The following is a 16499-nucleotide window of genomic DNA, read 5'->3' on the forward strand; positions in this document are numbered from 1 at the left end:
GCAATGACCCCTGCAGCTCCCAATGGGATCTTCAGGGGAGGTACCTGGAGGTACGGCAAGGGCAGTGCATGTGGAGCCCTCTGCCCTCCCCCACCAGGGCCGCAGCGCCTCCTGGAGTGGCACGGGGATAAGGACAGGGCAGGCATTCAGGGAGCCTACCCTGGCCCCGGTGCGCACTGCTGCCACCCTGGAGCCTCTTCAGGTAAGTGGCACCGGCCAGATCACGAACCTCACCTGCACCCTTTCCCCCCAACTCCCTGCCCTAAGCCCCCTACCTGCACCTCACACCCCTCCTGCACCCCAACTCCCTTCCCTGGGCTCCCTCATACACCCTGCACCCATCTTGCACCCCAACTCCCTGCCCTGAGCGCCCTATTGCATACTGCACCCCTGTGCACCCCAACCCCCTGCCCTGAGCCCCCTTATACACTCTGCACCCCTCCTTTGCCCCAATCTCTTGCCTTGAGCCCCTTCCTGCACATCTCACTCCCTCCCACACCCCAACCCCCTTGCTCTGGCCCTGCATACAATTTCCCCACCCAGATGTGGCCCTCGGCCCAAAAAGTTTGCCCACCCCGATCTACAATGTGATAGGATTTTCAAGCTGTGCTCACTCATTCAGTTTCTGCCTGATAAATTTCAGTGTGTACATGCTCTTTGTCAAAACACTTTTATAAATGAATAATTCATCAGAGGGGCTCCATTTTGCAATAGCGTGCAGCTTTCTGTAAGGGTATCAGGTCAATCTCTGTGAAGTGTATGAGTCCTGCTACTGGGTATCGAGAGATTCAGAAACTCATGCTACTTGTACTCTTTGCCATTTCTTGCTCAGGTATTTATTGTTTGATAGATGAGTACTCTTCGTGACTTAACTATTCATTTTGTAAGGTGATCTTGGAGACATGAATCCCCATTGTATTTAAGGATAACCTGAACTTGTTTCTTTTCCTTATGTGGATGAGTAACTCATCCAGTATTTTTGAGCATTTGCAGCAGAAAATCAATTTTTAAAACTTCCTTTCATAAATATTCAAGCAAGTGAGCTTAAATATCACTTCCTGTGAGCATGTGGTGCTACTAAAACTCACCGTGTATTATGGAGGTTGCTGACCCCTACTGCCCTTACAGGGGAAAGACCATCACTGTTATTGGGCTCAAATACAGTTGAAATGAATTCACATTAATATTCTTAGGAAGCATGTCGTAATATTTTGCCAGGTCTACTTGGGACCAAAACATTTATGGTCTGATTTTCCAGAACGGCTGAACACCTACTCCCTCTGATATCAGTGGGTACCTGTAAGTGAAACCAGTCACTTAGTGACTCCTTGAATTCTGCAGCGCAAGTGCAAAGTCAGTGTTTTGAAGAAACAATAATCCCAAATCAAGAAAAAAAGAGAAGTGGCTGAGTATGCCAAGTTTTTGGCAAAGGAGACCCAGGGAAGACTCTAAGGACAGATTTTCAAGGTACACATGTTGTTCTTACTGATTAAGTTGCTTTTTATTTCACAAGAATGTTAAGAAATAAATTTCTAATTACACTATGGGGAGTAATAAAAATACTAACTTCACAGGCTTTAAACATCACCCATTTTCTAATATGGAGCAGGACTTTGTAACAAAGTTTCTAGTCAGTAGGCAATAGCTGAAGATGGAGGTATTGAATCCACCAGCAGAGGGTGTCTAAATTCTTCTACTAATTCTATAGAAATATGGAGTCTGAAGACTAAAATCTCCCCGTCATTACTCGGCCCAAGCCAGGGAAGCTAATGATCCAACCAGCAGATCAAATCTGGCAATGAATCCTGATCTCGTGTTACCTGAGGCAGATTGTGCATATGCTAAGGAGAAGACCAAAATTAATGTAAAAAATTGAAAAGAACTGCAAAGTTCAAACAATTTCATGCCAAGATCTCCATAAATGTAAAATTTGAGACTGATTTACTTTCAGTGCTTCAACAAAAGTGTGAGAAGAATAAGAATGTTCCTATTAATTTCTCTACATATAAGACTTTTGACTTTGTGATGTTAGAACAATCAGCTCTGTGCAAAACCACACCACACAAAGAATAATGCTCCAGTGCTTTGTATTGCCAGGACAATACTCCATATTCATCAAGATCTTTTTTATAGATATAGTTGTACTAGTCTTCTTTTCTTCATTTGGCTTTCAATCACTTATTCCCTAAGGAAAACTCTAAAGGGGATCATGAACTTTATACATGTTCTAATCATCATTATAGAGTTGATTCACAATATCTGAAAAAAATGAGATAATCCATTATGATATGAACAAATGTATTATTAGAATACAAATACAGAGGGCCTATCCATTCCATAAGCACCCTGCCTGGTAACTTTCCCGCAAAACCTCCTAATGGTACATGCAATAAAATCTTTGCCTAATTACTGTAGAAAACAGTTGGCTGGTTTTGCAGTTAGATTTAAATAACAGTAAATCAAATTCATGCAGTAAAATGTATGCTTCTATGTTTGGGATGGAATTTTATATCTCTGCTTGTTCTTTCTTAGTGCAGTAATACTGCAGATGAAATTCTGTTGTAGGGAATAAGCTATTAAGTTTTTGCATGGGGAAAAAAAAGGCAGCAACTTACTGACTTCTTTTGCTGTAGTCATAGTGATATGGGCAAGAAAGAGAGATTTTTAATGTATAAGTATTCCTTAGACTTAAGTCTTTGTCTAGTTTTTTCTTCTATTTCACTATTGTGGATTTGAAGTATAGCTGTGTCCTCTGTATACACCTATCTGAAGGGACAATAAAAATAACATTTCACCTAAGTAGACTTATTGAACTATTGCTAAAAAGTTCCATTGTTTTCATTTAATAGGACAAGTGGTATTTAATTATCATAGCATTCTCATCACTATTCTTTGGATAGATTCATTTATTTAAACATTCACTTTCTTTTCTTGTGTAACAGTGGTATAAATGATTAATAATAGTAACATCTAAAGGCCCTATCAGAATCAACAGGCATAGTGTCACGTACTATACGTATACCAAAGAGACTGACTTTGTTTCTGTCCTGTGAACTTTATGTAGCAGTTGTTTTCTTCTCTGTACATTAATGGCATGACTTTCAAAAGTGAGGGTTAAAGCCTTGCATTGCTCTTATACTCTTAGATTATCTATTTATTATTTCAATTTAAAATAATGAACAAAGGCGCCTTGCCAAGGCTCTAGGGGCTCTAAAACATCAATTCAATAAAATCCCAACATTAAAGTAATCATTCCAACTGGCACTCAACCAGACAGACACACACTCCTTTTTACCCCTTCATTGTGTGGGAGGCAGACTCCCAGCCTTCTCAACAATTTCTCTTAAATGGACATCTTCTGCCATGTGTGGAGAAGGACACCATTCACGCTATTTCAGACCAAGGGGTGGGGAAGGGGGAGAGCAAGCTCCACAGTCTTGGAGTCCTCACAGAGAACACCCTGCAGGTGCTTCCACTCTTTTATAGTGAGGAGCATCCAGCTCCAGTGTCCCTGATGACTGCATCTGTAGCATTATGGCACAGGGAGAGAGGCAATTCCTCAGCCATGTAGGCTACTTACAGCATAGACAGAATTTTGTAGGTCATGACCAACACCTTAACTCCACCCAGAGTCCAAGTGTGCCTAGCACAGACCCTGGAACACTGGCTTCATGTGTTCCCAGCAAGACAATCCCAGCTCAGTGAACAATCCATTGCATTCTGCACCAATGTCAGTCTCTGGTCTTATGGCGTAGCCCCATGTAGAGCACATTGCAATGCAGAGATATATATTGGTGATGATCACATATTCAGGTGCATAAGTGTTCTGCCTGTATTAAGTAATGAGTCCCAGTGGTTACATAAAATAATCAAGATGAGTTTCACTGGAACAACTTGCACTTCTTCAAATTTATTGAAGACAAATTGTATTTACAGGATATTATATCACAACAAAAATGTAGCTATCAGTATAAATTCACACAAGAAAAGTCAGAGATCAGACTGAGCTTATATCCTGACTTCCACACTCTGCTCTCAGAGGCCAGATTCCCAAACTCTTATTGATGCTGAATAGTACCCTACTCCACCAGCAGTCCACTTGGAGCCAATGGAACTGCCTATGGAGTTAGGGGATACTAACTAAAGTAAAGTTATCAGAATCTTGTCCCCACTATATTGGTATACATTGCACATAATCACTCAGGTTGCTTAATACCAGTCTGTTTTATTAAGTGCAGATTTTATCTCCTGTTTTAAAACAGATGCTAACTTATAATTGAAATGAAGAATTGTAATTAACTGTTGGATGTTTGTGTGCATGTTCTAGTCAGAATGAGACTTGCAATTGCCCTCTCTTCAGAAGTCTCTAGTTCTTGCTGATTCTGCAGAAAGGGAGAAGTGATAAACTGCTGTATTTGCCAATCCTTTGAATCAGGTCATTCCATTGATAAAGCTGAAGTAAACTGGATTAGGAACAGCTGCCATAGGTTCTGCTGCTCATGAAAAAAGAAGTAAACCTAAGACTGATTTTTCACACTGAAAAATGTGTCTGAACTAATATGTCCCTGATCCTACTTCCATTGAAATCAATGAAAAAACTCCCATTAAATCCAGTGGATTCAGAATTGGGCTCTATATGAGTCCTGAATGCCAAAGTGCTATATTAGAGAGACCAGGTAGATAAGATAATATATTTTATTGGACCAACTTCTGTTGGCAAGAGAGACAAGCTTTCAAACAAGACAGAGCTCTTCTTCAGGTCTGGAAAAAGTACCCTGCGTGTCACAGTTAAATACAAGATTGAACAGATATTTTAGCATAAATTGGTAGCACATATTCTAAGGTACCATTCAAGTGAATTACTGGTATCCACCTCAAGGAGGATTTCTAATCCAAGTCACCAACAGAGACCTTTCATGAATGTGAATGAAAATGGATGTGAGGTAAGTTATTCATTTTTTATCCATCTTTGCTCAGAACATATTAACTGAATTTAGTGTCAGTATACATATCACAATATTTTCTCTTTAAGAGCAAGCATTAACAAATCAAATTGGTCTAGTCTATATACATACACTGTCTTCATAACAATAATATGATATTTTAGTGTTCAACCCTTAAAAAGATCAATCCAATTTTCTAATAAGAGCTCTGGCCAATTACTGTTTTCTGTGCCAGTATTTCCTGTTTGCCAAGATGAGTGGTGTGGCAAAAGATGCCTATATAATAGCCTTGCTGAACCCTTAGAAGACATTCTGTGCAAGTCTATTTTAATGTGACCGGTGATAGAGTTCTGAGGACGGAAGGTGGCTAAATCTCAATTTAGATTTTAAATGAAAAACTCTGAACCTTTAGGAAAGATTTAATAGCAGCTGCTGTGATCAGATTATTTTTACAAGACATACTTTAATATATTAGTAAATTTAATGTATTGTAAATAGCTTGAAAACAAACTAGTTGTAAAATAAATGGTCATAAAACATTGTTATATACAGTAGCCTGAACTTTTTTATTGTGCTCCTTTATTTCAGCCTACACAGGCACCTCAAGGAAAATTAATCCAAATTATCTTGGTCTACACCTACAATTTGAGACACAAAGTATATGAGGCAATATCTTTTACTGGACCACCTTCGGTTGGTGGAAGGTACAAACTTTTGAAGCGCTCTGTAGCTTGAAAGCTTATACCTTCCACCTGCCTCATGTACCTTATCTCTCTTAAAACCTGAAACCAACACAGGCTACAACGACATGGCAAACATCTAAAACTTAGGCTGACCTAGCTACATCACTCAGAGATGTAAAAAAGAATTCACACCTTATGTGATGTAGTTAGGTCAATGTAGCCCTCAATCTAGATGAAGCGAGTCTGATAGAAGAATTTCCCTATCAACCTAGCTACCACTTCTTGAGGGGGTACACCCCTTCCATCACTGTAGTATCTACACTACAGCAGCAAAGCTGAAGCTGTGCTGCTGTAGTGATCATAGTACCTTAATCATGTGAATTTATTTAAACTGTGATAACTTTTTGTGTGGACACCTTCATTCAGAACTAGTGGCCTTAATTTGATTTAGTTTAATTCACTTTGGCCAAATTAAGGCCACTTTAATTCTGAATTAGTATGTCCACACAGGAATTTAATGCAGGTTAACTAATCCACTTCAAATTCACACTTCCAGTCAATTTGAATTAAATGTTCCATTTAGACAAGTCCTTAGTTGTTATTTTCTAACATTTAGTAGTTTGTGATAGACTGTCCAGTCAGTGTGATGAACAAGGTTCCACTTTATAGTGAAGTTATTTGGCAATGATGATACACTGCCAAAGTATATTTCAAAAGGAGTCCATAGTCATTAGTATAGTAGATCTTGAAATCCTATGTTAAGTGTAAAGGAAAGTACATTATCAATAAACTATTTTCCTCACTGTTAAAAGTAATGTATTTTTAGTATCACAGCATGATCAAAAACATCTGTATGATTCTGTCAGACCTTCTAGTTTAGCTTTGAGAAAACATCTTTATATGAATTCAAGGTGGCAACATTCACCCAAATTAGATGGTTCCCTTTCAGGAAAGGAAGAGAGTAGTACATGTGTTTGAGACACTAGGGAAAAATTATAGAAGATTTGTGGTTACCAGGCAAGATGAACATCAGAAGGCAGGGTTTAAGGAGGTAACTAAGAGCTGTGCAAATGTAAGAATATTGAAATTTAAGGAAAGTGATAACATAAAAGCTTACATTTTAAGATGCTGATAATTTAAGAGCCTGGTCCTGCAGCCATTTCATTCATCCATTCCCACTGACTTCAGTAGGAGTTCCACAAACTAAGTGGTTATAGGATCAGGTCCTAAAAAGGTATAATGTAACTATCTGAATTGGAAATTAATCAAAATACCAGAGTGAACATCTTTAGATTTGTTCTTAAAGATGCCATAACAATTTTAACAAGTGAGCAGAACTTTTATTATATGTCCTTTTCAGAGAGAGAATTAAGATTTAGGAATCTACTTTTCTACTGATTCTCACTCATACTAGTGTGGATTTACTTGCTTAATAATCTGGGAGACGTTTAACCCGGTGCTGAAGAGCCAACACAAAACCTGTATCTCACTGAAGCTCTATTTTGAAGGAATAAGTAGCATGTAAGCCTTTTTCTGGACCTCTGCACACTTGTTAATTTCACCCATAATGCACTGGGGAGACGACAAGCCCCTTCTGATCAAACTTCATGCACAAACAAGGTTCAATATATATTGATTCAGTAGACTCAGTCATCTCTAAAGTTACTATTCATATAGGGACTAAACTTGCAATATGCAGAGGTCCATTTGTGGGGTGCTGAGCCCCAGCAAATTCCATTAAAGCTAATGAGTCTTGAGGACATTTAACACCTTGCAAGAGAGTGGACTGAGCCCATAGTTCAACAGATGACTCACCCACTAACATTTGAGCCCTGGAAAGAGCCAGTGCCATAGATGGTTCTGCTGCATAGAGGAGATGCCTTGTAGAGAATAATGCAGGAGAATTAAACATTCTTTACATGCCACAGAGCTGAGCTCCATGTGAGCTCCACATAGACAGGTATGCTGTAGAGAGAAAGTAGCATGGCTATCAACTCCATGGTTACACTAATCCATTGGCTGCAAATGCTAACAAGGGCATACAAGGATCTGTGCTGCTATTCCAGCCTTCTGCATAGTTCCTCACTCAAAGCTTATCTATTGAATGAGGGGAGTCTCTGCATAACTGAACAATTTAAATGCTTTGAATTGGGTTTTTGAAAGCACTTTTGTATGTTTTCAAACGAAGATGATCTATGCATATGAAGATGTTCCTAGACTCAGCACCATTCTATATCAAATTTTGTGTTTTCATGCTTAAATAGTGCACAGAGAAATAATATTTGCTCCTGCTGAATATCAACAGACCTTGACAGCTCTAGCTAACCTCACTGCTAAGCCAGCTTCAAGCCAATTAAAAATATTCATGCTAAAGATATTGCACTGTTGGATCACAGTGGTTAACATTTTAAACTGTCTTAAGAGTTTTCAAACGATTGCACAGTGCACGCTTTGACATGCCCTGCTTTTTAGATTCTGAAATAGATCGGAAGTGTGGAATGACAAAGAATTCATATGGACAAAGACTGATTTTCATATAACATTCATGTACAACGTGCTTTACAAACATTATCTAAATTCTTACAATACCCCTGTGAGGTAATGGAGTATGAGTTCTTGCTTTATAGATGTGGGAAAATGAATCGAAGGGTAAGAGGCTTGTCCAAGTCTACAAAGAGAATCAGCATCTAAAGTAGGATTAGAATTTGAGAATTCTTAATTTCCAGCATAAACTCAAACCACCAGAATATTTTGTACATTATGGGTGGGATTTTTAAGAGTGCTTAGTGTTGGTTTAACTGTGCTCTCACTGAAGTCAACTCATAACATATTGGTCCCATCAGAGTCAACTAAAAGACTCCCATTGACTTAAATCAATATGGGGCCATATTCTATATGTTGTGCCTATATATTCATAGGTGTATTCATAATGTAATGGAAAAATAGTGGGTGGGATTTTTAGAAGTGCATAGGTTTAACCCAGCTCCCATTCAAGTCAATGGACCATGAGGTTGCTGGCGGACTTAGATGTCCCCTCCAGGGAGTGCCAGAGAACTGTACACATTGTCACATGCACTTGGAGGAGAGCTGAGTGAGGGCTCATCCCGCTGACCCCTCCACATTGCTGAAGGGGTAGTTTGGTGCTGTTTATCTCCAGTTGGTAATATAGCGTGCCCCACTCTTCTATTGCTGTTATGATGGGGTTGCTGCTTCTCCTTTCCTACCGCTGGTCCCACCAGTTGCTATGTGAACCAAAAAGCATCTTCTGTCTGATGAGCTCTATTTCCTCTCCCTTGGCTGTTACAGAGCTGGCAGCCAAGCTTTATCAGAACTTCTCATATGTGGGAATAAAGCCACATGCCCTAAAAAAGAGAGATCAAACTTTTTTTTTTAAATCAATAGTCATCTGCTTAGCAACACAAGTTTTCCACAGTATTGTGTCCCTGATGAATACAGAATCCAGTTCTAGGTCTCTGTTCTAACATTCAGAGCCTTCCATAGGACTGACCCTAGCTACACTGGCTCTCCCTCCAGGACCACAGCCTCTTGTGACAACTATGCTCTGCAAAAAGGCTTACGCTTCATCCACGTTCCCAACCAGGCTGAAGACAAGTGGTGTGCAACACTTACATTTGACAGCTGCAAGCAAGCGACCTTTAGCCAGTCTCTCAGAAAATGTTATTCGGCTGAGCTGAGAAAGCCACTGGCTAACCTTTCCAGCCACAAACCATCTTCCTGAAGCCAAATGAAGCCACAAGAGTCATGACAACCACCTGCATAAGTAATATTATTTTCAGTTTTATATTTTCAGTTTTGTTTTTCCAATTTTTATTAGTAGACGGATGCCTCTACCTCAGCATTCTTACACTTGCTTTTATTTTAACTCTAGCAGATGGCTGGTGGTGAGTGTAGGAGTTTGTGGATAGAACCCACAGAATTTATTTGAGAACACTGCTTGTTGAATAGTTCCTCAAATAGCCAAAACTGTCCTAGAATAAACAACCTCACTGTCCAAAAGATCACAGATGAATATATCTTGTGTTAAGTGTGTTTAATCATGAGAAGCTGTTTTCATCTAAAATTTTCATTTGAAATTTAAATGCAACAAACTGTCATCTTGACATAGACTGGAATTGTAGAATCGTATGACTGGAAGGGACCTCGAGAAGTCTTCTAGTCCAATCCCCTGTACTCAAGGCAGGACTAAGGGAAGGGGAAGAGACTGGCTATCATCTAACCACCTACACTGGAGCGGTACATGGGTACAGCTGTACTAATGCAGCTGCACCACTGTAGTGCGTGTGGTGAAGATATTCCATGAAGATGGGATAGCAGTCTCCCATCTGCTGAATTACTCCATCTCTGCAAGAGGTGGAAACTATGTCAGTGGGGAGTGTCTCCCCCAGACATAACACTGGTATGAACAGCTCCTTTGAAAGAGCTCCCCTTTAGCTTCAGGGGTCTGAACAAGCCTTCATCTTGGGGCTGGGGTTGTTTTAGTCAAGGCCTTCCCAGCCCATAGACTCTCCCATCAGGTTCAGATATCTTCCCCACACTCCTTATTGGTTTTGAGGGGATTTTAGTCAAGCTTCTCCTCCGTTATAGGGCTCTGCTAGTTACCTCAGGCCAGCTGTGGGTTTCAGCTAGCTTCTCCCTCAGATGGTTTTCTCTAGTTGCTCTCAGGCTCAGCAGATATCTTTCTCCCGAAGGTGTCCCTCTCTGAGGGATGAGACAGAATATATACAGCTCTCTTCTCTCAAATCATTCCCAGTTGGTTGGCTGAAAAGGGAATCGTGCCTCATCTACTCTGTAAGGTTCCTGGTCCTGGGCCCTTAAAAAACAGTAACTGATGTTCTCTCAAATACCTGCTTCCTCTCCACCAATACCTCTTATTGCCAAAGTCTTGTGCATACATCAAAACCTCTCAAAATCATAACAGAGCATGCCACATGACCAGAGTGTTCTGACTGCTAGATACAAAGTGATGAGTGTTTCAAGGGGGCAGACTGCCTATGGCAGGGCTGGGGTATAAACTGCTTGGATGCCCTGCCAAAGGGGTAGCTTCTTCTCAATAGAACAGGCAAGTGCAGGGGCCCAGAGTAAGGAGCTCAGCTGCAGGCTCTAATGAGAGCAGGCTCAGAGGAATCAGCTGAGTTGAGTGGAGCCAGCTGTGCTGGGGGCTGGGGGGAGATATAAGCCCAGGGGAAAGCTTACTGAGGAGGTGAAAGGTGACCCAGGGGGAAGACAGAGAGGAAGTCTCAGGGGCCAATAGACCCAGAGAAGGGTCAGAGTGGGGATTGGTGCTGTGTGAATTGGGACTCTGTATTAAGCACTGTAAATAAAAAGACATGGGTGAACCACCTGAAGGAGGTGTTGGGACCCTTTCTTTGACCAGCCCAAGCACAGAGCACAGGGATGAGAGGGCAGTAACTGTGCAGACCCTGTGACAGTGCCCTATCAAATCCTCACACAGAACATTCAGAGAAGCTGGACCTAAACTATGGAGCTCACTTCTACATGAAATAAGCCTGACCACAGATTTCACCACTTTCAGAGCTAAATGCAAAACTCATTTGTTTGACTTAACTTTCCCTCAGTAAGTTCTCTGCACATGCTGATCACAACCCACCCAGTCTCTCTCTTTCTCTAATCACACACACACACATACACACAAACTAATTCTAAACAATCCCTATAAATGAATCAAGTCTTTTAAGAAGACTGGGAAGAAAGAAAGGGAATAATGTTTAAAATATTTTGGAGATGCATAGATACTATGTGATGGGTGCCATACAGGTACCATAGATAGATAGAGAAAAGAACAATTTCCCTACTATGCTAGATGATCCAGCACTGACTACATTCAGTGAAACCCCTGATTTCATCATTACAATATACAACAGTCAAAATGGGGTGTAGGATGGGGAACAGATTGACTCCATCCATGAAAAGATGCAGGGGACTGGATAGACACATAAAGCCGAAATCAGCTTTATGCAGCTGAATCTGAAGGGAGTCATTTCACCTCAGAATAGGGAGGAAGCTCTTTATATTTTGGATTTGGAAGGCTTCCAGTGCTTTTGTATGTCTTATACGGTAGCTGTGCTTTCTCTAAGAGCAGGAGTTGGAAATGGTTTTAATTATTAAAATAGCTGTTTTTATCTCAAAAAGCAACACAAACCAAACCAACACACTACCAGAAAGAGTGAAAGGAAATACTCAGCATGGAGAAAGGGATAGGAAATGCTCCAAGTTCCAACCATGTATCTGCTTTTTTGTTCTAAAATTCAGCCTGTTAGCTAGCTCTAGATTCAGAGATACAATTAATAAGATAAGTATTACATTTTTAATTAGATTAAAAAATAGTCCAGATCGTCAGCTGGTATAAACTGATATACTTCCCAGAACTTCAATGGAGCTATACCAGTTTGTACTGGCTGGGGATTTATCTCGGTGTCTTTCAAAGTTTTTCTCACATGAAAGTTGGTTGATATATTTTTAAACATATTGATCCAGCATCACCAATAGAGATGCCTATACAATATACAATGATGGCACAATAAAGGGCTTTTTAGAAAAAAAGAAAATCTACAAAATGTAATAATCAGCTGCCACAAATAAACTAATAAATGATATCACCATCAGACATGAAAAATTATGTGCTATTGTGTAAGTCAGCTTTGGGGAAATTGTTGAATATTGACGGAAAGACACTACTAACTGCTATGCTAATAGACTTCTTATCAAAAGATAGTCTGGAGAGAGAAGATGTCAGAAATATTGTAATAACAGTAGGCTGACAATCATTTGAAGTATTATAAAGAAGGACTGCTTTTCCCAGGAAATACCTCCAGCCAAGAAACACAATAAAAAGAAAGATTTTGCCTCTTAGTTTGAAAAATTTATTAGCGAGACTACTGGAAAAATACAAAGATAATGGAAGGAGTGCTGTATATGGGAAATAGTTTCCTGAAATATGTTAAAGTTAACAAAAAGACCCTTTACAAATAGGAAATTGAAACCAGGATCAAGGATAAAGCTCTCTGGTTTTATAGGGGTTGTTTAGACACAGGTTTACTGAAGAGCTTAAGGGTTTTTGACAAAGATTTGACAGGACAAAGTTTTTTTTCTTGTGCATTTAATATTATATAAATTGTAATCTATCATGAAAATGGAATGCATGCTCTGAGGAAGGATAGTATTCTGTTCTGTTCCTGGAAAGACAGACACTTGAGTTCTATTCCTAGGTCTGCACAGATGCTCCATATGATCTTGAGTGAGTCACTTATGCCAGCTTTTCAAAGGTAGGTGCCTCAAGGGCTTTTCAAAGGAGTTGAGCACTGCCAGCTCCCACTCAACTATAAGTTGCTCAATGCATCTGAAAAGGAGGCAGCTTATTTAGGTGAATAAATAAGGATTTAAGTGCTTCAGTTTCAGCATCCAAATTTGAAATTTTGGCCTCAGTCTCTTGGAGACAAACCAGTCCTTCCTCCACAGCTGTGGAGCTCTCCTGACAGTGGAACCAATGTGGTTGTCTTGTGTAGGGGAGATTGTGGGAGTGGGGATTTGTGAGGATCAGAGAGGAGGATTCATCCCCCATAGACTGTGTCCCCACCCACCTGCATATCAGTACACAGGAAATGTGGGGGTGCAAAGGACTGGAGAAGTTGCTGCTACACAGATACTCCAATCATCCTCTTTTTTCCCACAATGTGCACATGCTAAGGCTGCAGGGCTCTCTGTATTCTCAAAGTTACAGTAGTGACAGCAGAAAAGCTGTACAACTGCTCCATGTTCTGTGAGGGAGGAGTCCTGTCCTCTGATTGTCCCACAGTGCTACTCAATGTATTGCCTGCTATTTGAGCTATGAATTGTACAGATGGGACTTTGGCCTTGATGCACACGAGCTGATGGCTTTCCCACACAGAAGACAGTCCACCCAGAATATATAGGTTCAAAACTCACCCCCTTTCTTAGGGTTTTGCTCGATGACTCGTCTATAAAATGAGAATAATACTTAATCTCAATACCCCTGTGAAGCACTTCATTCATCAATGTTCAATGCTTAGCGATTCTGTGATGGAAATTTCTAAAGAAATGTGAAGTATTATTACATATTATTATTAATTGTTATTTATTATTTATTTTGTTATTAGAGAGGTCAATTGTTACTTTTGAGTAGGGCTGACAAATGATTAAAAGTTAATTGGGATTAATTGCGAGATTAAAAAAAAAGTTGTGATTAACTGCTGATGACAGGTTCTGCTAGATAACAATCCAAAGCAGTGCAGACCACCACACGTTCATTTTCATCATCTGAGTCAGATGCCATTAACAGAAAGTTGATTTTCTTTTTTGGTGGTTTGGGTTCTGTAGTTTCTGCATCAGACAGTTACTTTCTTAAAACTTTTGACAGCATATTCCACACCTTGTCGCTCTCAGATTTTGGAAGGCACTTTAGGTTCTTAAACCTGGGGTCAAGTGCTGCAGCTATTTTTAGAAATCTCATGTTGGTACCTTCTTTGCATTTTGTGAAATCTGCAGTGAAAGCATTCTTAAATCAAACAACATATACTGTCATCTAACACAAAATATGTGGCAGAATGCGGGTAAAATCATGGAGCAGGAGATATACAATTCTCCGCCAAGTAGTTCAGTCACAAATTTAATTAACACATTTTTTAATGAGCATCATCAGCATGAAAACATATCCTCTGGAATGGTGGTTGAAGTATAAAGGGGCATACAAACATTTAGCATATCTGGCAGGTAAATATCTTCCAACTCCAGCTACAACAATGACATACAAACACCTGTTCTCTCTTTCAAGTGACATCATAAATAAGAAGTGGGCAACATTATCTCCCGTAAATGTAAACTAACTTGTTTGTCTTAGCAACTGGTTGAACAAGAAGTAGGACTGAGTGGATCTGTAGGCTCTAAAGTTTTATATTGTTTTGGTTTTGAGTGCAGCTATGTAAAAAAAAATTCTACATTTGTAAGATCCACTTTTACAATAAAGAGATTGCACTACAGTATTTGTATGAGATGAAAAATAGTAATTATTTTGTTTATCTTTTTAGTGCAAATATTTAAAGTACTGTACACTTTGAATCCTGTGTTTTAATTGATATCAATATATTTGAAAATGGAGAAAAAATCCCAAAACATATATAATAAATTTAAATTGGTATTCTGTAGCTTAACAGTGCGATTAAAACTGCGATTAAACACAACTAATTTTTTTAATCTAGTTAATTTGGTTTGCATTAATTGCTTGAGTTAACTGTGATTGACAGCCCTACTTTTGAGTATTAAACATATACTCAGGACTGTATCAGAATTGAAAGGTAGCACTTTAACAATGTGTGTGTGTGTGCACAAGTGCGCAAAGGGGGTTTCAGGTCCTGCAAGCGGACGAGGGGCTCTGTTGCAAAGCATGTAAGCAGAGTCAGTTCTGGAAAGAGCCAGCTTAAAGCAAGGTAGGGTGTGTTCTGTGTCTCTGCTTTAAGGTCTGTCCACATTGAAATGGGGAGATGTGATTGTAGCACGTGTAGACATTCCCAAGATAGCTTTGATCAAAGCGAGCTTGACTAATGACAGCACTGAAGCTATGGCAACATGAGTAGCAGTTGCTTGATCTGGATGAGTGTAGTTAGCTTGTGCAGCTGTCCATGCTGCTGCAGCTTCACTGGTAGTGTTACTCAAGCTAGCTTTGATATAGCCAGAGCAAAGCTAGTTTGAGTATCTCTACACATGCTGTAATCCCATCTCCCAGCTGCAGTGGAGACACACCCTTAGGGAGCAGCCTGATTTTTCTCTCTCTGATTTTGGGTTCTTGTGCATTGTCACTCAGAATTCTAAGAAATAAAGTAATGTTATGTTGCAATCTTCCAGCAAGATTATTTATGTTATCTGACTTCTCTGTATGCTGCAAACTTAACAAAACACATCAGTGATGATACAGTGCCAAAGTATACTTCTAATAGTATACCTACTATTACATGTAAAATTATCTGTTTAGTTTTGCTTTTGTTCTCCCTGTTCACCAAAGAATGCCCTTTAAATGCCACCAGATTTAAAATGTGAACTGGAGGAGAAAATGGGCTAAAGAGAAAGGAATTAATGGGCAGCTCCTACGGTGAAGCTGACCTGCATGGAACTCAGGTTGTGTGTATAAAAGTGCCTTAAAGCTCACCTTTGTACCCTCATCTGTTGTTGCAGCCTCTTTGCAAAGCCAGTTCCCCTGTGTTGAGTTAAAGCAAGGAATGATATATATTTAGTTTATTTATATTATAAAAATATAGCATGGGAGGGGGGCAGATTTCTTTGGGGAAGACACTTGCAGTTTAATTTGGGAAGATAAAGCAACTGTTGGAGTATAAGGGAGACTTATGGACAATTGACTTTTTTCAGACACCAAAAGATTTGGCACATACCTCAATAAGGAAGGACAGACATTTGCCATGCATTTTCTTTGAGCCTCTGATAGTCACTAATGCCGTAGTTTTATACTACCTTGGCAGAGCCCTTTTGCAGGAACAGAATGACTTACCTGATACTGTAGTTCACACTATTTATGCAGTCGTTCAATTGTGAGCAATGGCTGAGGAGAAAACAGATGAGTTCAGCAAAATGGCAATTGTCATTGGATGTGGGCAGCCTATGAGATCAAAGTGACCTTTTAGTTCTTAGGACAAAGAGTCTGGAGTGAGGAAGGTTGAATGGTTTATTTTTGTGTCTGTGATTTGTCCCATCTGTGACTGTAATTTTTGGTTTTGTTTTTGAAGTTTTTATTTAATAAACATGAAGAGAGAGGGAAGTGGGTAAAGAGAGAGGGAAAATGGTGGAGTGAGGAGTAAAAAGCAATACA

The sequence above is a fragment of the Gopherus evgoodei genome, chromosome 5 (assembly GCF_007399415.2).
Source record: "Gopherus evgoodei ecotype Sinaloan lineage chromosome 5, rGopEvg1_v1.p, whole genome shotgun sequence".
Taxonomy (NCBI): domain Eukaryota; kingdom Metazoa; phylum Chordata; order Testudines; family Testudinidae; genus Gopherus; species Gopherus evgoodei.